Genomic DNA, 24,234 nt, shown 5'->3' with positions numbered 1-24,234 from the left:
TATCCAGCTTTGAGGTTGTTATCTATCTATTTGTTTGTTGAATTATCATTTTGAGGGCTAGCATTATGTTGAACAGCAGTTATCAGCTGTTCTGTGAAACGACTATAGTGACATTGCTAAGTGATGACAGCGAATGTCAGGAACAACAACAGTTTGTCATTCGAAGCAGGCTACAGCCACAAAGCATCTGTTACTGGATCTAAATGAGGTGAACATGTGTATTTATGCTTGTAACACATGCAGAAAGTGGGCAAAACAAACTCTAAACTATATCATTAATCCAGCTGCTACAGAACAGATGCTTTACTTCTGAAATGTTTGTGTTGCACAGCGCTGTAACTTCATATCCGGGAGACGATGTCAGTGAATTCGAGTGATATACAGATGTTGCTCATCTCGGGTGAATGTGCCAAACAGAACTCGTATGTAGAGGAGTAATTTCTAAATCACGTGAGGCTCCACGATCCCGTGCAGACAGGACTTCAGATGCAGAAAATAAAGTCTCTAAAAATCTAAAACTGGAAATCAAACCCCAATTCTTGACAATATGATCGGTTGTAACAATTATCTAAGACCAGACTGCAGGCCCTTATGGCTGAACAGATGTCAACATGTGCGTTGCGTTAGTAATGGTGCGCCTCGACTTTGTGGTGAGGATGGCTGAGCATGAGCAACAGCAAATGGATACAATCCTATCAGGGTCTAGTTTAGGCGAAAAGGGACCTAGAAATAAGCCAAACCATATTCAATTTGTGTTTAACCAAGCTAAATGTGGATTATTACAAAAAACACTATTTGAAAAGCAGCAAACACACAGTGAGGAAAACACAAATCGTGTACATGACTAAAAGATTTTGATGCATCGATTTTGTTTAATAATCTAACTGTGGGGGTCTGAATCTGAATTGAATCAAACTGCGAGTCCCCTGGAGATCAGTCGCCACCGCTGCATTCCAAATTAAGTCCACATGGAGAACAGCAGTAACCCTTCCTCATTTGTTCTCACAAGCCTCTACAGGAGTAGATGCTGCGCTTCACAAGCTCTTCAGGCACACAGCACACAAAGCTGTTTCATGGGGAACCACCAGAGGCTCAATTAATGGGTTTAACTCCAGGGAAGCTTAATTATTGAACTAATACACATGTTGCAGTTAAAAACTTCTTATTATAGTGTTATTTTATACAGAAACAGTGTAGAGAAAAATCCTCAACAACCTATGACTACGAATGAATTAAATTAGGATTCAGTGTGGGAGATTACCAAAGACATGCACATGTGTTCATACACACAGCAGGGCTTTTGTTTTGAGGTTACCGGGGAAAATCTGTTGAAGTGCAACATAGTTAAATCTCTCTGGTTATCATGCCCGCTGAAAATATATCCCATCAAACACAATTTTAATTGCGTTAAAGGTTTATTGACTCCGGGAGAAAGGTAGTTAATTGTTGAGTCTCATTCTCAGGTCATCAAATCCTCCTCACAAACTGCTTTTAAGATGAATAAACACAAAGAATATTGACCAGAGTTTCTCTCAGTGAAATATTCCAAACACATGTGGCATAGCAAAACGTGTTCTCACGGAAAACCCTGATACACACAACCCTTTAACCACCTCACAAGCACTTTCTCATACTGACTGTGTATTTGTAGCCACTCTGCAGTCGGTCCTGAGGGAACCGATGACGGATAATCTCTACATGAAGAGGAGGATGTGCTTGTGTCCTCTCTTTCCAGGTTCCTCGCCCGGGGAAACAACATCTGCATGGCTCCCCTGTGCAAATACATCACATGTGCCCCTGGATAAATAAATTAAACTGTACTGAGTATTTTTAGAGCACTAAAAGACCTCTAAACCCGCCCCCCAACAACACAGCTATACACTTAGAGCTTGATATGTTACTTTTTCCTAGAAAGTCACCAGTTCATCATGTAACACAACACATAATGATTCATTCTACAATGAACACATTTTATTGTATTCAAAGGTTCACTGCTGCCCTGTCACATCGTGGGCCATATATTTACTGGCACGCTATAACCAAAGTCCTTTTGATTCCTAACTCAGAAAAGTGAACGGCAGTTTGATTAAAGATTTTAAGTGATTTGGAGTTGGCTTTACATGACCTCTTTGTGTGGTAACCTTGGAAACAGCTTGTCAGCGCCAAAAAGAAATAAACAAATCACAAAGAAACATTGTTCAAGAGTGCTGATTGTCTTTATAATTCTAATCAAATAAATAAATTCACATAAGGAAATCAGACTTGTGAAGGCCACAGTGATTTGAAAAGATAAACAAGTAATCTGGGCCTGCTAATTGGAATTTGCTGAGTGATTGCAGTTAAGGTACGGTTAGGGTTAAAGAGAAATAAAGATTGAGGATTTGTATTATCATATTTAGACAAAATAAATCAGATAGAGGCTTGAGGCCTAGGTGTGCAGGGGATAAACAGGGTGTCTTGTTTTGCTGTCATACACTTAAAGTGTACACTCTCCTAATCTGTTTTTACTGCAATTTCCCTCACAAGCAGCAATTCAATGAAAGACAAAAGATGAGTAAATTTCTCTTCAGTGGGGAGCTGGAAGTGTTGGTGAAGTAGACACAGCACCAGCGAGCTCTCTGCCTCAAAGCAGAGATGTTTTACCAGCATAAGGAGGCACTCTGGGATGATATCGCAAATATGCTGAATACATTTGGGCACCAGAGGCCTGTTTTCAGCTGAACTGGAGAGGCAGCATAACCAAAGTCAAGCCTGACACAAGTAAAGCCTACTTTATGCACGAGCTACCGGTGGTAGTGGCTCTGTCAGAGGGGGCCATTAACTCCCACCACACAAAAAAATATGACATGTTTTCCTTTGGGGCGCTTGATGAATCACACCAACTCCTTCATCTGGTGGATCAACGTAGGAAATGCCAACAAATGCGTCAAAAATTAATCCTTAAATGAAATAACAGTGGCCTTCTTGAAACTGTTCTCCTGAGCCCATTTCACCTGCTGAATGGTACCTTCAATGATCAGAGAACAAGGTTTGATTATCAAATCAGCAGAATTCAGACCCTGTGTGCAATAAAGTTGTCGTGTTACAATTACATAGACATGCAACGAACACCTATCTTCAAGATCAATTCATGTGTCAGTTACATTCACCCATAGTTTACTCTATTCATGTTGCCATAATTAGGCTACTGTCTAAATTGTTGAGGAATGGCAAAACACATCGACCCTGACCTTTGACCTCTGACGACCAATTGACCACCTGTGCAAAATCTTTTCCTTGAGGTTTTCTTGAGATATCGCAATCACAAGAATGGGACTGACAGGCGCAAAACCCAAACAGTTAAAATACTGCCCAACACTTTCTCTTACAGATTAAAGTGTCATCTTCAACTTTCCTGTTTTGTCTGCCCAACGGCCAAAAATCAAAAGATATCCAACTTACAAAAGCATGAAAACAGAGAAGAGCAAAACTACAAGTGTCCAGATAAGCTTCACCCCTCCACTGCAACTGACAAGCAAGTCTGTCAAACAGAAAACACCCCACGGTGGTAAGAAGATGCCCTTTTACAGACGGTGATAACACCTTCGCCGAGGCCCGACCAGGTGCGCTGCAGTAACACAGGGAGGAATGAAGAGAGCTGGTGGAGGCAACGCTGCTCATGTAGAATCACACACGTGAAAGTAATGAACGAGGCAGTGAAGTCTCATCTCATTGGAATTTTAGTTGATGTTATTTCATACTGTCATCATTTGAGAAATATCTCGTTGGTGCCAAATACATTAGGTGCCAAATATGCAAAGTAAATTAATACATGATGTATGATGAAATGTTGCAAGAACATACTCATACTGATGATGACGAGGATTTGACTGTGTGGCAAAGTTCAGACTGACTGACTCCTACTTCAGAGAGAAATAGTCAGCCTAGATGAATCGAAGACAGTGGACAGTTGATGGAGAAAAGTGAAGAACTGCTGCCCACAGGGAGATAGAAGAGAAAAACAGATTCTTTTTTTTCCCTGACAAAAACAGCCGACAAATGATCAGTCCGAGTCCTGAGATGGAAACAAACAACAACATCTGCCTCGGCAATAGCCCCTTGTCTCCCGAGGAGACTGAACACCACTGTCAGAAGTGAAGAGGACAGCTGACGGAACAAAGTGGCAGTTAAGCACTCTGAACCATTGTACTGGATTTAAATAAACTGCAAACAGCCCTGTTTTAGGACAGATTCACTACAATTTACCACATTTCCTGGTGTGCAAGAGAAGCAGTAACTCTTAACCCACCACTCAAGCTATTTTCTATTCAACCATCAGTTTAACAAAACATCGCACAAGTAGACACAGCAGTGAAACACAAGAAGCCTCAAGCTCAAACCAAAAAAGAGACCATAAATCACACATCTGAAATCCGAAAATAAAGCCACACAAGACACTCCGCACCGGTTGATTCAGAAATTGATCTGGAACACAAACATAAGCTTGATATTTGCAACTGGTAAGCAGTGAACGCAGTGGGACAAGGTACACTTAGAGAAGGAGCTACATTTACATTACAACAATAATTATTATTAATGAATGGAAGAATGATAATACAGGAAAAGCTCCTGATAAGAACTCTGCTGAAGACAAGCAAGTCTACTATCAGATACATTATGTCCTATGTCAGCTAGAGCATGTTGTTGCTGGTTTGTCCACATCTTTTATCAGGAAACCTCGAAGTATATATGCCGTACATTATCAAATTAAAAGCGCATATCTTTAAAGCCCATGTTTTCTAACTGTCTGTTTGCAACTGTTCCCTTTAACAGTTGCAATGCTGATTATTTTGAATTATATAACTTTCGCATTTGTTTTACATTTACTTTTTCTTCTCAAAAGGCCGTCTGTGTTGCTGCTGCAGGTTGTTTCACTTGACTTCTGCAGATCTGCAACACAAGCAAAAGTAGCCAGAGACAAGTTTTCTGTTTATGAGACAGCCTTCGCATATTACTCATATTCCTCAATGTTATTCCTTTCAGGTAACCGCACTGTGTCATCTACCAGATAACGGTTAAAAAGGCCTGAAGCTTTCTTCACACACAGACTGCGGAGGAGACAAAAAGTTTCCAATATTAACAACTTTGAGTATGCAGTACAGCACAGCGGTAGTTTTTGGATCAGACCTTGTGATGAAGATGCACTTTGCAAAAGTGTTTAACACCCCTGTTAATCACTCATTATCTTGGATAAAAAGATATGCCTTTTTCTACACATATTTGAATTCACAACAATGAGTAAATAACGTGAGATTTACAAAATAAATGTCAGAGAAGAGATATATTTGACACAATTTGCCTGTGAGCTCGCTAAATGTATGTTGACTCATTGCCAAACACATCAAATCAGATGCACGGTGAAATTTTTTTTGCTCACGTTTTAACTTACTGGTGCTTTTCTGTGCCATGAAATCCTAATTTCACAATAACTACATCTTGGTTGCTCAGTTTGAAACTCGAGTCCAAGGTGGTCAGGAAGTGTAGAACAGTGCTGATTTTCATGTCAAAATCTAACATTAGAGAACGTAAAATATGATACCAGAATAAATCAATATTATTATTATTACTATCATCATTGTGCTTATGGGCGCTGAGACAAGATTTATCACGAATGATTACCAAACTAGTTTTACTGTCCATACCTGCTGAACTCACACATATGTCCTTTAAATTCAGGATTCTTCGAACCCTAACTAGCCCTGGTACTGACTCTGCAATGAGCACTAACTGACAGAACAGTAGGACAATACAGGAGTAGCCGATAGAACTGCTGCTGTTTCCAGTCCAGCTGTCGTTTCAGGGTCATTCTGGTCATATTTGCCAATGCATGTTTGAATTTCGATTGCTGTCCGCACGCTCCTATGAATATGAAGAGGACATATGCAGCATATTTCTCTAGTGTAATACTTCAGAGGAAGAAAAATGTAGCAAACAGAACTGAGAAATAGCATCCATCAAAGCTTGAGTATTCAATCAAGCTTTCAGAATTTAACCAAGAGATATTTTGGAGCTAAACGCTGCAGGGACCATCCCGGCTTTGGCTGCAGCGAAGTAAAATGACTTCAAAGGTAATATTTACTTGATGGTTGATAATGACAGCAGTCTTTCAATGTCTGCGAGGCACAGAGACCGTCTCTCTCTCTCTCTTACAGATAACATGACCATAAGACCATGCCTTCTATCTTATCCCCGAGGGCATTGTAGTTTCTCTGAGCGTAGAGAAAAACAGAAATTGGAAAATGGAATTGAACCATTGCCAAAACTTTAACTTCTCCAGTGTTATTAAAACTGCACCGACTAAACTTGCACTCTAGTAAAAACTGGACCCACGATGCTCATTTAAAGGAAATGATGGCCTTTGTCTTTTTAATTCTACACAGTGTTCTTTCTTGGCTAAACATGGCACCTACACAGTACAACTCGACCACCGACAGGTAAGTCTGGGCCACTTTAACACATCAGTCTGTGTGCAACCTCAACATCACACACAGGTCTTTCAGACAGCATGGCAAATAGACGTTGTGTTGAAAAGATGTAGCAGGTAGAGTGCTGCTAATTGGGAAGGCGTTGCAAAGATGTCAACCTAATGTCTCTGAAACACCTTCCCAATTAGCAAACACTCTACATGCAACGTCTTTCCAACATACCCTCAATTTGTCACAGCAATGTCAGAAAGACCTGTGTGTGCTATCTGAGAAGAAACACAACTTTACACTTTCAATTGGTGTGCATACAGGTGAGTGGCCACTGCTCCCAATTAACTTCTGTGGAGAGCAGGACAATTGTCAGGTGACCTTTATCATCATTCATACTCAGGCTGTCACAAATCCTCGTGTTAGAAAATGAACATGTAACAGTTGCAGTTGGTTTGATTTAGGGAACAAGACTGCTTGGTTATGCTCGAAAAAGACGACATTTCAAGATACATATGACTAAAAAGTTAAAATGAGTCAACGCTGTCTGTTGGTTTCACACAGGAATCGAAAATCGATGAGAGTCCTGTTATTGTTTGACCCACTCATTGGCCACCCTACATGCACCTTTCTCACTCTTTATATTTAGTCACTAGACATATTCACTGCATGATGATTGGACTCATCTGTTTTCTACACAACAGTGGCATGTCACCGGCACACAAAATTGGGCTGTGTTGGTCTAAAGTTGTGTAACTAGTATAAAGATTTAAGCAGCTGAGCTTGATGCTGCACACTTGAAGCAAATCAGGAGGTTTCACACAGTCTTTCAAAAAACCTTTTTCACATATGTGTTAGTGCTTGCCAAGACGCGTAAACAGACTTGATGTGCAAAAATCGAAGGACTCAGAAAAACTGAAACAGTGACCTCTGGGTCAAGATTGTCGTTTGCTTTGCTGACTGTGTGTCAGCTCTTTTTTTCAGGTTTCTCCATTAAACGACTTAGATGTGCCGGGTCAAGGAGCGCTGCAAAGCCAACCCTACCACTCAGTGGCATAACAGAGCGTGTGATTCACGGGAGAGCACATTTGACATCTGACCACTTACTGAAGCCTGTGTGCTAATGACAGCAATCTGTAAAATTATGGAGGATAACACTCCATCAGAGGCACACGACCCTCCTCTCCATGGCATTTTACTTTCCCCTCCATATCTTTGCCTTTACTTCTCTAACCACATCCACTGAACCCCTCATGTCACGGCTGCACGTCTCCTCTTTTTTTTTTTGCTTTGTCACCTTGTTATTTTGGATGTCAAAACAGCAGATCAACAATCGTATTTCCTCAATAGTACCGCAGTCTTTTCAGACATATTCCAAGAGTCTTATTGCTTCACATATAGGAGAGCATTATTGAACACAGTATCTCTACAGCCCCTTTAAAGTCTACATTTCATTTCAAAGCCCCGAGGGGAAGAAAAGCGGTTCAAAGGGGTTGAGGACATAATGAGTGACAGTCGTCGCTGCCAGTATGAACAATCCAGGTGTCACTCAAGCAACAACATTCTTTACACAGACTTATTCAGCCCTGACAAATGAACACAGACTGTTTGAAAGTCACTGAGCTGAATAAAGCAGTTAAGTCCTAAGCTTCTTCTTCTTCTTCTTCTTTTTTTTTTTTATCTTTCCCATTTTCTCTAGTCAGCTCACCGAGGTCCCAAACCTCTTCACCTTGGTTAGGTGCCCCCACCCTGTTGTCGGACTCATACTTGAATGGTTGAAAATTGCCTCTTGGATTGCTTTTCAGAAAATCCCTCAAGAGGACACAGGAGCAAATTCATTTAATTTGCATGTCTATCTCGACAAAGGACTCAACCAAGTTGGTGAAATATTGTAATCGGCATAAGAGAATGAGTGTGTGTGTGTGTGTGTGTGTGTGTGTGTGTGTGTGTGTGTGTGTGTGTGTGCCTGTGTTCTTTTCTTCTCTATACCAGAAACACATCACTGATATACAAACTGACTGGTTGTTATGAAATGCAGTATGTAGTCCTAATAGAGGACTAAGGGGCGATTTCAAAGTATTTCCAGGTTGTTTTTGACTGCATGAGATACATTTCTTTTCTTATTCCAGCCAGTTTTCCATATATCTCTAAAAGTCTGAATGTATTACTAGTGTGATTCCAGAGAGATTTTGGTTAATGGAGTCTGTAGCCAGCTGCTAATAACATATACACTGATCATGAAGTGAGCAACCTTAACCTTCTCATTACAGAGCAATATTCTGCTAGGAATCCGTGAGTCAAGACATTTATGTAGATATCACTTGAAACACACCCCTCCCAATATGGATTGACTTGGCTTAGACCTGTCGAGGCTTGGATGTCGGGGATGTTCTGTGCTGTCTGGCACCAGGGCGTTGGCAGTGGATCCTTTTGAGTCCTGTAGCTTGCGAGTTGTCCACCTGGACTGAACTTGCTCTGGCACATCCAGTTGATGCTCAAACAGACTGAGACCAGGGGAATCAAGGCTATGGCTAATCAAAGGTTTTTTGGCATATCCAGATTGTTTCCAGATTAACATTAATTTAAGAAAGTCTGGACAGCAAAATAACAAATGAAATGCGATTCTAATTAGATGTCTACAGATGCGTTTCAGTCCGGACGCTCTGGCTGCATTTCAAAGTGTCTTTTCTGTCACTTGCAGCACACACACAAATCTGACATAAATGACAACATCAAGTCCCGAGTCATAGAAATGTGGGTGAGCAGAATCTATGCTGCTACTAGCAGACAACACAGAGAACAACAGTCCATCGACAGTCATGCTGAAACAAGTTGTCTGCTCTGCGACAGCGTGATTTTTCCGAGAGCACAATAATGACTGTCCATATCTCCTGGCAAAGCAGCATCAACAGCGAACGCAGAGACCGACGCCTACGTCATGACAACAGCAACCCAGGCAAATATGTTGGTGATGTCTGGACACATAAATCCGACGATCTGATCACTTACAAATAAAAGTGCAGATGTCGTTCCAGATCTGATTTGAGAAACAACTAAAGGACGGAAGGAGTTCGGTTTTAGTGGAAATTGAAATGTCTTTAAAACTGATATACTCCCTTTGAAGGGTCAGTTTTAGTAAAATTGCTGAAAGGAATTGATACATTACTGAAGTATACACATGGCCTCAGAGGGCAGGTCAACATCTTTGGCTCTTTATCACATTCGTCTGTCCTGCTGAGGGGGGTAGTGGTGTGTGCATGGTCTGCAACTGGATTTGGAGGAGTGTTGCATGTCAAGTGGCATCCACATGATTGCCAGGACCCAAGGTTTCCTTGCAGAAAGTTGCACAATAAAAAGATGATCAGTGTTCTTCACTTTACCTGTCAGTCCTTTATAATATTGTGGCTGACTTGTGCGTATGTCTCATTATGAGGGAGTTAAGAGACTACAGCCACAGTAGTTCACCAACAGGGCAACGCCAGTGATTTTTTACTTGCTTTCATCTTTACTTATATGTTTGTTATGCACCAGTATACCAAGGCATATACGATAACCTGCTTGGAAATACACCTGAAACTGATTCGACATGTTTTCAGTGTATCAGCAATGACTAAGAACATCAAAGACGACAGCCATCTTTTTTTTAAAGTTTATTTTTTTGGCCTCTATTGGCTGCAAACGCGGCAAAGGGCCCCAGGCCGGGAATCAAACCCGTGGCCGCCACAGCGAGGATAAAGCCTCTGTACATGGGACGCCTGCTCTAACTTAGCTAAACGGTGCCCCACAACAGCCTACATGTTTTTAAGCATTGGCTCGATCCTCATATCCTAAGTGATTGATAAGATGGCTGCTGGCGCCCAACAATTTGCCCCATATCCAAAAATAAATCCCCTTCTTACATTGTAATCACACCCCACAGCCTGATCTTGATTCAGAGCGACAGTGCAACACAAGATAAAGTTTAAATCAGATCAATCATATGTAGATGTGACATTTAACACCAACAGTAGATTCCCAGCTGCAGGAGGATGAAAGTCATGTTTGAACATTTGACGGGCACAATCCACAGCCTCCTGTGGGAAGAATCCGCTCGCGGGGTCGTGATGCAACATACTTGATAGAAGAAGGCCACTCGTTTTGTAAATTAATATAATAAATTGGTGAAAAACAAAATACTTATCTGAGATATTGTGTTACATTATCATGATATTGCTACATTTTCATTCTAAATCTCTCAGCTTTAGAAGAAACAACACCTGCTAACTGAATATCTGAGGCCTGCATTAATAATGTAAGCATTCACTCTCATTTTTATTGCATCAAGATTAAAAATGTCATTCCTTTTTTTTTTCCGCACAATGTTAATTCCTAGTAGTGCCTGTTTGTGATTACTAGACATCAGAAAGGGGGGTTAGGGAGAACATCTGGTATATTTTATCAGGTGTGAACAATATAAACAAGTAAATATGACTGATATAGTGAAAGGATAAAACACAAAAAAAGGAGCCTTCAGCAGTTACACAGAAGCAGACTTGATAACCAACTAGTCTGTATCTTGTTAGTAACCAAAAAACAAATTCTTGTGACATGACTGACTCACATCTGACCGATTTTTAAGGAATGATGACATGTCAAACTCCGCTTATCATTTGGTGATGATAACGTTTGAGGAACTACAATTAGAACAATAAGGACTGGCAGATGTTTGACATATGTGACAAATCTGGGCCTGCTAAGAGAAAATAACTGTCATAGCTATCATCAGTAGCACACAGGGTTACGTTTTGTTGTCAGAGATTTATAACATTATCAGAATGAATTGTTTATGATGAAATGTTCAGACATGAATTCCATGTTTTAAGCATGTTGTGCTGTATATGCAGTTATTTCGGATCTTTTATTTGGATCTCAATTTATGCCAGCGTGCAATTTATTCGTAAAAAAAGGCTTCAGTGAGTTCGATTGACAAAGAAAATGGTCAGTGAAAGAAAAATGCCACACCAGGTGGCAACAGAAAGGTTTTTGCCTGAATGTAAATGAGACGGACATGTACAGGTTGGACATTTTCAAAAGTTCCCGTCAGACAGAAGCTTTATACATTGACGGTTTGCTAATAAATGGTCTGAGCATGTGGTCAGCCACATGGCTTGATCCCTGCACCTCATTAGTGTCATGAATTACAGCTGAAAGAGACAAAAGAAACATGTACAACTTCTGAATACTTGAATACAAATCATACAGCTCTTTGTGAAAAGCATCCGCAGGGACATTGAATTTAATTTCAGTTTCTCTTCTAAATGCATCCTACCCCTACCAATGGGAATACTTTGTGTTCAAGTGCTCACTCTTCTTGATAGGATTATTCAAAAAGTTATAAACCACCAAAATAACCAGGCAGCATATGACACTGCCTGCATTACTCTGTCCAGCGTACAAACGCCACAACCTTTTCTGACCTTTCTGAATGTTCGTCACTGTTAGCTAAAAGTCTGCATGTTTAACAGGCCCTGCGGACTAGCATCTGTGCACTGCTTTGCATCACTCTCATGTAGAAGACACTAATAAGCATTGAGATAGGCAGCACCTTATGCCGCAAAAACGAGGCTTCATTTTGCATCATGCTGGGGAAGACTTTATGATCACTTAACCATGTGTTTCAGTTGCTAAAAAAAGGCCATTTCCGAAGAACAAAGAAAAACATGCTTTATATTCAGCCCAGAACCTCTGTGCTGGCAAGAAACTTCAGTGCCCTCAAGCGAACAAATGTTCCATCGTCTGTCTTTCACAAACCTTTAGATCTCTGTGAATGTCAGCAATATCATCCTCACTCCCAAGTCCCCAATCCAGTCTGAAGGCCTGGCCACCGCACTCCAATCGAATCTCAAGATGCCAAGGTGTCTGTGATGTAGCCCACCACCAAAACGCCAAGGCACTGAAGAAAAACACTGGGGCCGATCGATGGTCTGACTAGGCAAATATCAAGGCTGACCATGGGGCAGCGACTCAAAGTGTCTGACAGACAGAAATCATTCTGCCATGACAAGCCAGGCACGCTAAATGCTGATGAGCTTGTTTGAAAAGGTCTCACCACTTGGGATATTTAAAGTGTCAGCCATCAACAGCATGCTTTATTCACTCAACGAAACCAATTTAGAACTGGGTGTTCTGTTAGGCTGCTTCTATTAAATGTGAGCCATATTTTAATTACAAACTGTAGCGTTTCATAATATGTTCATAATGTTTACAGGGCATTTGTCTCTGGAAATACATTCTTAAATATGGCTTAAATCATTTTTGGTCTTTCTCCTCAACTAATGTATCATTTCAGCAATTTCATTTTAACTAACTCTTAAAAATGAGTTCATCAGTTTCAAAGCAGTCAATTTCCACTAAAACCTGAAGTCCTTGCCTCATTCAGTCTTAACCTACCATGTTTACATTTCAATTTCCACCAACACGTGAACTTCCCTCACCGTTTCAACATGTGTTAAACTAGTTACAGTGTTTGGGTTAGGGTTAGGGTTGCCAGAAATGTAGGGCTTTTCTAGTTGTATCATTTTCATTACTTCTTCCAAGGAGGTTATGTTTTCGACTGATACAAGAGTTTTTTTCTCACTTTCTTTAACATTGTAAGATAAGGCTTTTTTTTTCATTTCTCTGGATAAAATGCATGGGTACTGACAATCTGACATATTTATGTGGAAGGTATTTATGAGTTAGTACAATTTCATGCTGATTCAAATGAGGGGAAAAAAAACAGATCTAGCAGATTTAAATGTTTTCCTTGATATTGAATTATCTTGATATAATTAAAAAGAGACTGTTAAGCCTTAGCTAAAGTATGTGCTCTTCTGAGTGCCATTTAGTTTTGGAAATTACATGTGGTGCGGGTCCTTTATTTGGCTGTTTTAAATGCTTTAATTTCAAATTTTAGGGGATTGTTCCAGCCAGTTTGATGGCTGGGAAAAGCATAAATTTGCTTGAAAATATATTTTCGTGTCATTCTTTGAATCTGTGATATGTGAATGTGTTCAGTAAAATTTGTATTCATTTTCTCAGACTTCATAGGACTGTTGCCTCTCAGAGAAGTCCATGCTGTTTTTGGATGGATGCTGTGATGGAAGAAAATGAATCTCCAGGAGGTAACACTGTGGAGGAAATAACTAAACTTCCCAGTGAATTTTTCTAACAGTATTAACTCAAGTGTTGCATAGTGTGGTTTACAACCAAGGGGGGGACAACATCATCCCTGCTGAATTGACATTCCAGATCATACAGCTGCATTTAAAAAACTACTTGGCTGCCTTAAAACAAATTATCACAGTGTAACACTACTATGCGGTAGAAGCCTAACAGCTGCAAACTCCACCTGCACTGAACAACCGTCTATCTTGAGTTACACCCACAGCTCATTCATGTTACTTACATAATAAATAAAAGGGATTTCCTGAGTCTCTAAACATAAACACATGGCTTGGAGGCAAGCGTCTTACTGGGTTTCCCAGGCCCATGAAATCCTATTTTTTTTCTCCCTCTGTCCAAGGCAATCAACTAAATTACATGAAAATACATTTCTGAATTTCGAAGAATCCTACCAATAAACACACAGGCAGATGTCTTGTATCGTTTGTATCGTATATGCTGTATTCTCTGCCATCTCAACCTGCCTCCCTCCAGAAAAGGTCAGTGATGGTGTTAGAGTTTATGAGTGGGCTCTTTTTTTACAGTTGTTGCATATCGATAATAGCTGTAGGACAATAAAGCCGCCCACGTGAGACATAGTGAAAACCAACATTGGTGAATATAAGTAACACATTTTCTGTACACCAATTGGTAAACCCTCAGTTGATAGAGTTTATTCAACACAGCAGCTCAAACCATGGCAGACTAATACAACAGCCTGTAGCAAATTCTTCCTTCATTAAGTTTGTAAAGTTCAGTTTTGTTTTTTGGACTCAACTCTAATTCTGAAGGAGGTGTTGGTGCTGTTAAATCTTATCATTGTACTAAGAGGTGTTGCTAGTATCTTGTCAACCCTACTTGTGGGCCACTACATCCTTTTTTATATTCAAACCAGCATAAAAAAAAATAGGTCTCATCATTTGAACAATTAACACAGACCATTGCTACCTGGTTGTATGGAGGGTTACTTCCTCTCCTACAGTTAGCGGTCAGCTGTGTTCTGCTGTGCGGTTAAAGTGCAGCTTATTGGACGAGACACCGCTGACTTGAGGCAATGCAACAGTTAGCCTTCATTGCCACAAGGCCTGTGGTCTTGGTTTGGTGTGTCTGGACCCTAAATATCATGAGTTATGAAACCAGGGTAATTCTGAAACTGACCTGGTGACAGGCAAGATTGCAAACTACAATAACAACAGTCATAAGTTAAGTTTCATAACTAATACATTTAAAGTAAAATCTATTTCAGGACTGTTAAACTGTACTAAGAAAAAAATCAAACTTAGAAAATATTAATCTATGTATCAAAAGTTGTGCATCATGCATGCAATACATCAATTTGTTGAAGCTGTTACTATACCTGATTCAACAAGTATCCATTTATTTTACAGACTTTTTGTTATAGGGACCATTAATTATATTTTAATATGCAGAGCTACACATCTATAACTAACAGCCAGTGAGTGTAGAAAGATGAAGAAGATGGGTTGAGGATTGCTGGTGAAGGAAACTGATGTCCAGTTTGATGACTGTGTAAGCTGACCTTTCAGACAGGCTAAGTGCTGCTGGAGCAGAGCCAGACTGAAACAGCATCCAAGCAGATGGTACGGTCAGCCAGACAGGACACACAAACACATTCCTCCAGCAGAGGCAGAGTGATTGAGGCAACCTGCAGCGTGGCCACCTGTTTTAGTGCCCTGCATAATCAAACCACTTCCACAAAACTCTCTCCTCGTCACAATGACTCACTTTCCCAGCATCCCTCGAGCAGCACGCAGTGAGATCGTTTATCATCAAGTGCTAAAAGGAGCTCAGATTGTTCTCTTTCTTTCTTCTCCTTTGTCTTCCAAGTTCACCCTACATCTACTTTCCAATCATAAATCTCTTCCTGCCGTACTACCTAACACGCACACACACACACACACACACACACACACACACACACACACACACACACACACACACACACACACACACACACACACCTACCTCCTAACCCTCCAGGGGGTGCCACAGAGAAGGCAAGAGGAAGTGCAAAGAAACAATTTCATGTGCTCAGCTTTTCACACTGAATTTTACTTTGTGCTGCCTGAAAACACACAGTATGACTCAGACGTGCACGTGACGATCATGGGGTTGGATATTGATCTTTTACTTGCTGCCGCTTGACGTATGCCCACCTTGAAGTTAGCAGTGATTCATTCTATCACAGCACACACACACACACCTCACATTTCTTCTGTTTTGCTCCCACTGAAAAAAGCACACAGGCACTAACTCACAATGGCTATCTATGGCACCTAGCTCCATTTTAAACGAGAAATATCATTCAGAAATGACATTAAATATTGTGTCGATGTCATGAATGATGTCTAGTCAAAACACCAAAAGAATCTGTATCTGAAGGCTGTGTTCTACAAAATGTTTTAATGATGTTCTTTGTGCTGCCGAGACACTGTGAGAACACTGAACTGAACATCCCCGTGGGAAAAGTATGTGAGGAACTTGAGGTGAGATGATGTCGATGATGAGTGTGTGAAAATACACTTTGTTTCACTGTGATGCACAGTGATTAATTCTGCTCCCTGTACATTTAGAAAAATTAAGACTAATGAACACTTTTCACAAACACACCAGGATTTGAAACACAGTAACGCAGAGAGGTACATGCACAGTTTATTTCCTATTTAATGGTTATCTTCACATTTACATGTCTTCACTTTACATGACAGCTCACCGTGCAGCCCTGATTATTGGTTAAGCGTTTCCACGCAAAAAGTCATGGTATAGTTTGTATAGTGTCACCTTGAAACAAAGGGGAATGTTTAGAGCATAAGGGAGAATGAATTTCAGCATTAATATGTGATTATTATTTCATCATTTTAAAAAAAATGTTCATGTGATTTTTAAGGTATTGCACTGATAGCCTGTAATATTGTGAAAACAACATCTATGTTATCATTATTGTCAGGTTGCTCCATTAATGTCAGAAAAAATGGTGCACTGATATATCCATTTTATCACTATGCCTTTTTATGCAGACAGTATTCATTACTGAGTAGCATAATATGCATGTGCAACTCACTAGGGGAAGGGGGCAGGGCACTTGAGTGTGTTGGCCAAAAATTATATGAGGGAGGTCCATGATCATCACTTTGGTCATTACTTTGGTGATCACATGGCATTAATTGGTTAATTGCTCCCTGTTTATTATCAAAGCCCGCCACTACCATGTTATTACCGAGCTGCGATACAAAGTGACACCGTATTGGGTTACTGGAAACAAATATTTAAAAAATACATGCCGTGACACAAAATTCAAGCGACTGTGATTAGTAGAAAAGAGAGCGATAATACCTTCATGTAGCGGATTAACGGTCGGTAAACTTTGATCAGTCTCAGCATGGCAGAGAGAAACGTATTGCTGGGAAACGAGACAGTGACAATGTGTGTGATTTCAGGAAAGGAACAGACCTTATAGCCCTTTGTCTGATACCTCCTCATCGACTGTGTTTTCTTCCTCCCTCAGAATACTGCCGAAAGTGTAGCGGTTTTGTGGTTGGGGTACCTGGAAAAAAAGATCAGATGAACAATTAAATACAGTTTGATAAGAGAGAGCACATAAACGAGAAAAGTACATAGAACACCAGCCATTGGGAGCAATTATAGGTTCAGTATCTTGCCCAAGGACACTTCGTCGGGGATCAAACCACCAACCTTGCAATTAGTGGAGCACCAGCTTTACCTCCTGATCCACAGTCATAGTCACACCAGCATTTGACCTTTCCCCCTTTCCCTCATTATAATGGTTCCAAATGCCATAATTATATAGAACCTCCTATGAGACAACAGCAGCACTGACAGAGAGATTAATGCTCTCAAGCAGAAAATGCTACTTTTCCTGAAAAAATGGGGGAAAAACTCTGAAATGCCACCATCAACATTTCTAAAGGACCTGTCTCTGAGGAATGACGAGTCACAAACCATAGACTGTAATGTAAGGCAAAAAATAATGCAGAGATACAGTGGGATTTATTCAAAAAAAAAAGAGATATCCTCTGATGTTGGCCAGGTGTCAAATTCAAAGAGAAATATGCTCATCAGTCAGAGCTCTAATTGGAGCATTTGGCGGTGAGGCAATTATTGCTCCTTCCTCCATTCTGAGCACCCTGCTGCCCATTAAAAAAGAGGGAAAGGGAGACACTCTTTATAAATGAATACTCCTGGGACATCCAAGACTTTCTTCCCACTGTGCTGAGCTGAGCACCACTGAAGGCTTGTGTAATAAATACGCCGGAATGGTCCAATTTGTTCATAAACCTATCAATGCTACGCTTCAAGCCTAGCCAGTGTGTCTGAGAATGCCCATTTTCTCCTTCTGCTCCTCAATACGCAAGGCCAGTCATGGGTAGGAGTGTGTGTGTGTGTGTTCTCCGTGCACTGCGGGATAAGCAAATTTTCTAAAGTTTCAAACACACAGGAAAACTGCACGAAGTGAGAAATCTGCTAAATCTGGTGTAAGATTTGTTTGGCATCAGCAGACAAAAAAGGCATGATCCTATTCAGAGTATTACTGGCTATCTTTCTATCTATCTTTCTATCTATCTATCTATCTATCTATCTATCTATCTATCTATCTATCTATCTATCTATCTATCTATCTATCTATCTATCTATCTATCTATCTACCTACCTATCTATCCAGCCATCCATCCATCAGGACAACAGTTGGACAAGGAGAGGTGGACTCTGTGTTTACAACATTGATGCTTGGTGCTCAAACACAGTCAGAATGGATGGACAGTGGTTCCCTGATGTTGAACTTTTGATGTGAAGATGCCGGCTATATTATCATCACCCTCACAATTCGTCAACCTACAGAAAATTGCCAAAACACCCAAAACTCGACGTATGGTATGGTAGATCCGCCACATGCTGTAGAACAAACGATTCATCAATCTACTGTCAGTTTCCAGTTCTTTTCTCAGGTAAAGAATCTTCAATTTGAGCCACTTTGGATGTAAACACTGCATTCAGTCTAACATGAGACCAGTTTCCAAGCCTATATCAGTTGCATTGTTTTCTCTTGCCATTTTGTCCATTTTAAATGCATGAAGACAAGCAGCTCTGGAAAAAGACTTCAAGTGAAAGCTCTATCTTTTTGGATACATACTTTCCTGCGTGTGTTGTGTTGGCGAATAAATCCCAGGGTGTACACATTATGCACATGATATTTTAGTAATTACAGGTTAACACCACCATGCTTGTCCAGAGGGTTTGGTCCCATAATGCTTTGGATGCTCGGTGGAGATTATAAATCACAACAAAGGTTTGCAGAAAAACAGATAAACTTCATCAAATGTCCACAATATTGATAGGATTCACATTTTCAGACAAATAGATAAGATGTTAAACACTTTAAATACAAAACATATTGATCTTTAACATCCATTTAATGGCTTGACTGATCTTATTCTAAGAACTGCAAGTACATTTGGGAAACTTTGAGGATATTTTTTGACACTTCAGTTGCTTTGGGGGCTCACAGCGGGACATCTGAGCCAAGCGGATTTATTAATCATCACAGGGCGCCATGTAGGGAGTCCAGAACAAAGAACCACTGCCTAAAAGCACAATCCTCTGTCCACAATCTTTGTTTTGCCTCTCTGCACTCATCAAGACACAAGTGTGCTGTCTTTTGATGTTTCTTCAATACACTGACAGCTCATCTGAGGCAAAAAGCTTCCAAAATTTAACTGAAGGAGCCACATCTCCGTTGCACATTGGCTGAATTGGCTGCAGTAAAGCAACGGGGTAAGAGTTAAGCATTTCACACTGAAAATTCAGAAAGGCTTGCTTTTTAAATGTCTTTCTGAAAGGGTAAATATTGGAGAAATGTTCTAATATTTCATCATTCAACGCAACAACTAACATTCAAAATGATGCACATTTCCTGACCGGCCCCCTAACACAGCATTCATCATATTGTGACCCAAACATGGGTCCCCGGAGACATGCGGACACATGTGTCATCTCATCACTGTTCCACTCGTCATCCAGCTTTTTTTTTTTTTTTTTATGACATTCTACATGGACAAGGACTGCAAACCCTAACCCCAATTGCTTACCTCGGAATATCAAATTTGACAGAGAACTACATGATCCGCCCCCCTATCCTCCCTCTGGCGTTTGTCAAAGTTGGACACAGAGCAGAGGGGGGAGGAGAGGAGGAGAGGAGAGCTGCAGGGCAGAGGTGAAGTGGGGTTGGAAACCCCCTGCTTTTGAAACTGTGAAGAGGCTGCTGGTGGAGAAGGATTTAGTGAGTGGGGGGACCAGAATATGTGTGTTTGACGTTTGAAGGAGCAGACGGAGCAGCTCCAACCCTGTATCCATGGCAACCGGCTCAGGACCAACTTAAGTCCTCGTTGAGGTCTTTTGTTTCTCCAGAGGAAGTGATTAAAGGAGGTAAAAGTGAGAAAGCTGAGAACAGAGGATGAAACTAGCCTCGCTGACACTTATCCTCTGTCAGCTGCACTTTTGAAAATCTTTCTCACAGCAAATATCAATAGATACTCTCTCACTATTTAGACACCAAAAAAACAGTCCTTCCATCTGAGATCACTCTCTGGGGCTCATGATGCTGGGACTGAATGGCATTCTGAGGCTTGGACACTAATGAGCTGAGATCATTACCCCAATTATTTTAACTTAGATCAGGACTTGGCTGTGACTGCGCAGGGGAACCAGGACCCACTGCTAGCCTAATTGCCGGCTTGGGAAAAAAAAGAGGATGAGCACAACAAAAGGGTTTTGAAGCAAAGCTTTAAAGAGTCCATTACTGAACTCTGGTAACATTCCATCAGGTTGTCGTGCATCAGGCTGTGGCATGTTTAAATTGTGCCACTTAAGTCAATACTGCGGAAAGCTGGTTCTAAAAATGGTAGGTATCAGAGAATATTAGAGTTGAGTAAAAGAGATGGTATCACAGGATAGTTTACTCAGTATCTCAGTATTGACGATGTCTGATTGTATTGGCGCGTCAGGATTAGACTTCTTCTAAAATAAGGGTCTTTAACATAGAAACAAAGAATCACAAATGAGGGCCAAGCAAGGCGGGGATCAATCATTTACTCAGCTTGAGCAGCTTTGTCCAAAGCTAATGTCTCAAACACAATGTGATAAATCCTGACTTCTGAATGTTATATGTTGTTTGACTGTCACATAATTTTCACCTCATTTATCTCAATGAGGGTGAACGAAATAGTAGGGTCTACTCATAGTAGTAGGGTGTCTAGGTGTTTGTCTAGGTGTATAATCATTTGAGATGAAAACAATGACTATACTTTTTTTAATTTGATGATTATTGGTGATTTATTTCATTAAATGTTCCCATAAATTGTTTTATCTGACCAACAGTCTAAATATTTCTAGTTTTTGATAAAAGCAGCAAATTTTCATATTTGACAAGCTGATCCACATTTAAGCTTAATATAATTATAATAATTAATATTGATGTTAAAATAGACTGATATAAAACCAAAAATAAGAAAAGAATACAAATTAAACATTAACAGTATTTTGAGCAAAAATTAGGTCAAGTTAAACAGCAGGCACTGGACTACTATGTGATACATCAGATAACAGAATGGGTATTGATATAGAGATGTAATAGAATTATAATACATGACAAAAAGCAAGTCGATGGCACATTAACATGGTGTAGTATAGAATACTAAAATATGGTAATGATATAGTATGGCAGTGGTTCTCAAATTTGTTCTGGCAAGCTGCCCCTTCAGAAAGTTCACACTTCCAACAATTTTTATGATTTATTAAAGATAATAGAGGAAAGAACTAATAAAAAAATGGTCCAAGTTGAATATTAGTTAAATGAAGGTCAGCAATAATCACATTCATTCAACTTAATTTCACTTCATACTTTCCCTTTGTCATTCGCAGTGGCTCTGTGACATCTCAGGGTCTGAGATTCACTGTGGAATGGGATATGAAGAACAAAGATATAGTGAATAATTTCATTCTATCATCATGATATTACAACAATGGCGATATATAAGCTCAAATATGTCCCAGCTCTACATGATACATCATAATGTATATCACCGTATATGCTGTCCAATAAGAGAGTAACGATATGAAAACCCATTATTTTAAGTAATTATAATGCAGAAAAGGATGCTTTGAAAAATATATAATTATCCAATTCCCAGGGAAGTTTAATGTTTCTGTGCTCTGGTGTCATTTTGGACCCTAAGACTTACTGTTCGACTGTAAATTATCCTGACTCCATTACATAGATTTGTCACAAGTTTGCCCTAATCACATTTAAGGCATCATCGCAAAAAATGTGTTTATCAGCCATGAAGTCAATTGCAATTTCTCACTCCCTTATATCGTATCAGCATCATCCCCAAAAATTAGGTATCAGTTGGGCTCTGTGACCAGCACATACAGTGTTCTGCATTCCATGAAGCTTGTGCTATAGAAACAGTAGACCAAACCTGTTAGGACCCTGTTTTCCACCCTTGTTACCTTAACCTCCAGCCCCTCCATGATGCACCAAACCCTACTGCTTAACCATTTCAAGGTGCAACTCCTTGTTTCATTCCTTCTTGTTCTGTTCGGCCCTACTGCAAAAACAACTCATGCTGGGCTCGCTTTAAAATGTGGGAACCCGGCGCCACATGCGTTTGGAGACCCCAGAGAGTGTGCAGGATTAGGTATCAGGAAAACAGAGCACACAGATATTATTTCCTGCTGCTTATGGACACTAAGATTTTGGGATGGATGAGTTCACACCGGGAGTGGTTTGGGAATGCAGGCAATCATCTCAAAGAGTGATCAAACTTTTGTGTTTTTTTTAGCAGCACCAGTGTGGCAGTAAAGGAGACCACAAGAGCTTCAGTCACAGTCACAAAAGTGTTATAAAGCCCTCATTTTGACTCGTTCAACACGTATTTCATCATTATTATTTTCCCTACACCAGTTTTACTGGATTTAATATTTCATAACTTGCATTTCAAAGTACCCTGGTTTTACTTTCCAAAGACACTTATACTACACTGTCACAGCTCAGCTCCTCTCAGCTAAAGCAACAACCACACCAACATGATTCTTATTTATACAACTTGCTACTCCTGTGAAAACCGCAAGCTGACAAGACAAGCTATTGATCTGACTGTCGGATGGTGAATCAAACATAAAGCAGCATGGGAAGCTGTATGACTGATTGACGAAATGTGTTTGATAAATAAAAAAATAAAAACACACTATAATCCACACAGCTGTAGTTACACTCCCCAAAAGGTTTGTCCCTAAAGTTGCACACTGGCCCCTCAACATCTAATACATCACAAAATAACAACACCAGTCAAACACACACAGTATACATCACATCAACAGCTGAGGAGGCTGACTGAAACTCTCCAGATACTGCTGATTGGCAAACAAGACTGTTTTTCCAAATGCTTGAAAGAACTTACACTCATCCACACATCTAATTCAGACTGAGAAATAAGTTATATCAGATTCTAAAAGAAATTGGACTTTAGTTCAGTAATGAATTGTGTGAACAATTTACTGTGAACAAATGTCACAGTTTATTGCATTAATTAAAAATGCTTTGCATTATTGATGTAATGTTAAAAACTGAACATTCTGGAGTCCCATTCGATCCTTATGCTATCTCTGGTTCGGGTCAGTATCTCAGCATTTTAAACATACAACCACAAAACGCTTTTGGATAATATTCTGTGACATCTGTATCCACAAAACACACCACACCCTGGCCAGATGTGCTATGATGTTGCTCAAGGGCAAAACATTAAAAAATCAGTTTGTGCCAAAAGTTTGAGGGGAAAAAAAGATAGAAACAATGACAGAACGTCAAGACTACATCGAATGCAGTTAAATCAATTATTCATTGATTCAAATATTAATTCAAATATTTAAACCATCAAAACTATCTGCTGAGGAAAAAGGGATTCGTCTTCGACTGTTTGACTCGTGTGGAGGGAATGACACTACCGCCATCTAGCGGTCGACCACAACATGGAGTGAACTCTGCCTCACATAAGTTTAAGAAATTTAAAAAAAAAACAAAACAGAGAAAACCACCCAGAAACACGGGGGGGAATATCGTTTGAGCGATGCTTTACCTTAGCAGGGTCATCATGAAATAGGGCTATAGGCGAAAGTTCCCAGCAGTTTCTGTAGTGTCCTCTTCTGTATTTGTAGGCGAGGGTAACCTTCTTCACTGGAGGAGGGCCAGTTGCTACGGTAACGTCTGCTAGGAGTCCACAGTACAGCAAGTAAGAGACCGTTATAATAACCATAGTTACAACACCTGACGACAGGCAAGAGACCAGCCAAGCCGCCACGCTGGCTGTCTAACAGGTGATGTTACCTTCTCCTGGGCATTTAACATGGATGTATTTCCCGTAAAACACCAAATATGTTTTCTGTTTTCAGGCAGTTACTGATCTTTCACCTGTTCAGATTGCCCGTGACTTCCTGGAAAGTACCACTTATGCCGAACGAAGGGGTGAAATGTGCTTGTAAAACTCTGTAAAAAGAAAACAATGTC

At 40.2% G+C, this 24,234-nt stretch overlaps 1 long non-coding RNA gene across 1 annotated transcript in view; it reads right to left on the bottom strand.

Moving 5' to 3' along the window:
- LOC119021180 overlaps positions 1 to 23,951 on the bottom strand; it is a 29,747-nt gene extending 5,796 nt beyond the window's left edge. Inside the window, exons 1-2 of the long non-coding RNA XR_005075498.1 lie at positions 23,807 to 23,951; positions 17,106 to 17,199 (exon numbers count right to left, since the gene is read on the bottom strand). This is a non-coding gene — a long non-coding RNA (uncharacterized LOC119021180). The remainder of the gene's footprint in view (positions 1 to 17,105; positions 17,200 to 23,806) is intronic.
- Between the last annotated feature and the right edge of the window lie 283 nt (positions 23,952 to 24,234).

Source organism: Acanthopagrus latus, chromosome 6 (assembly GCF_904848185.1).
Source record: "Acanthopagrus latus isolate v.2019 chromosome 6, fAcaLat1.1, whole genome shotgun sequence".
Classification (NCBI taxonomy): Eukaryota; Metazoa; Chordata; class Actinopteri; order Spariformes; family Sparidae; genus Acanthopagrus; species Acanthopagrus latus.
Note: the sequence above shows the minus strand (reverse complement) of the source record. Positions and strands in the feature narration are given on the sequence as shown.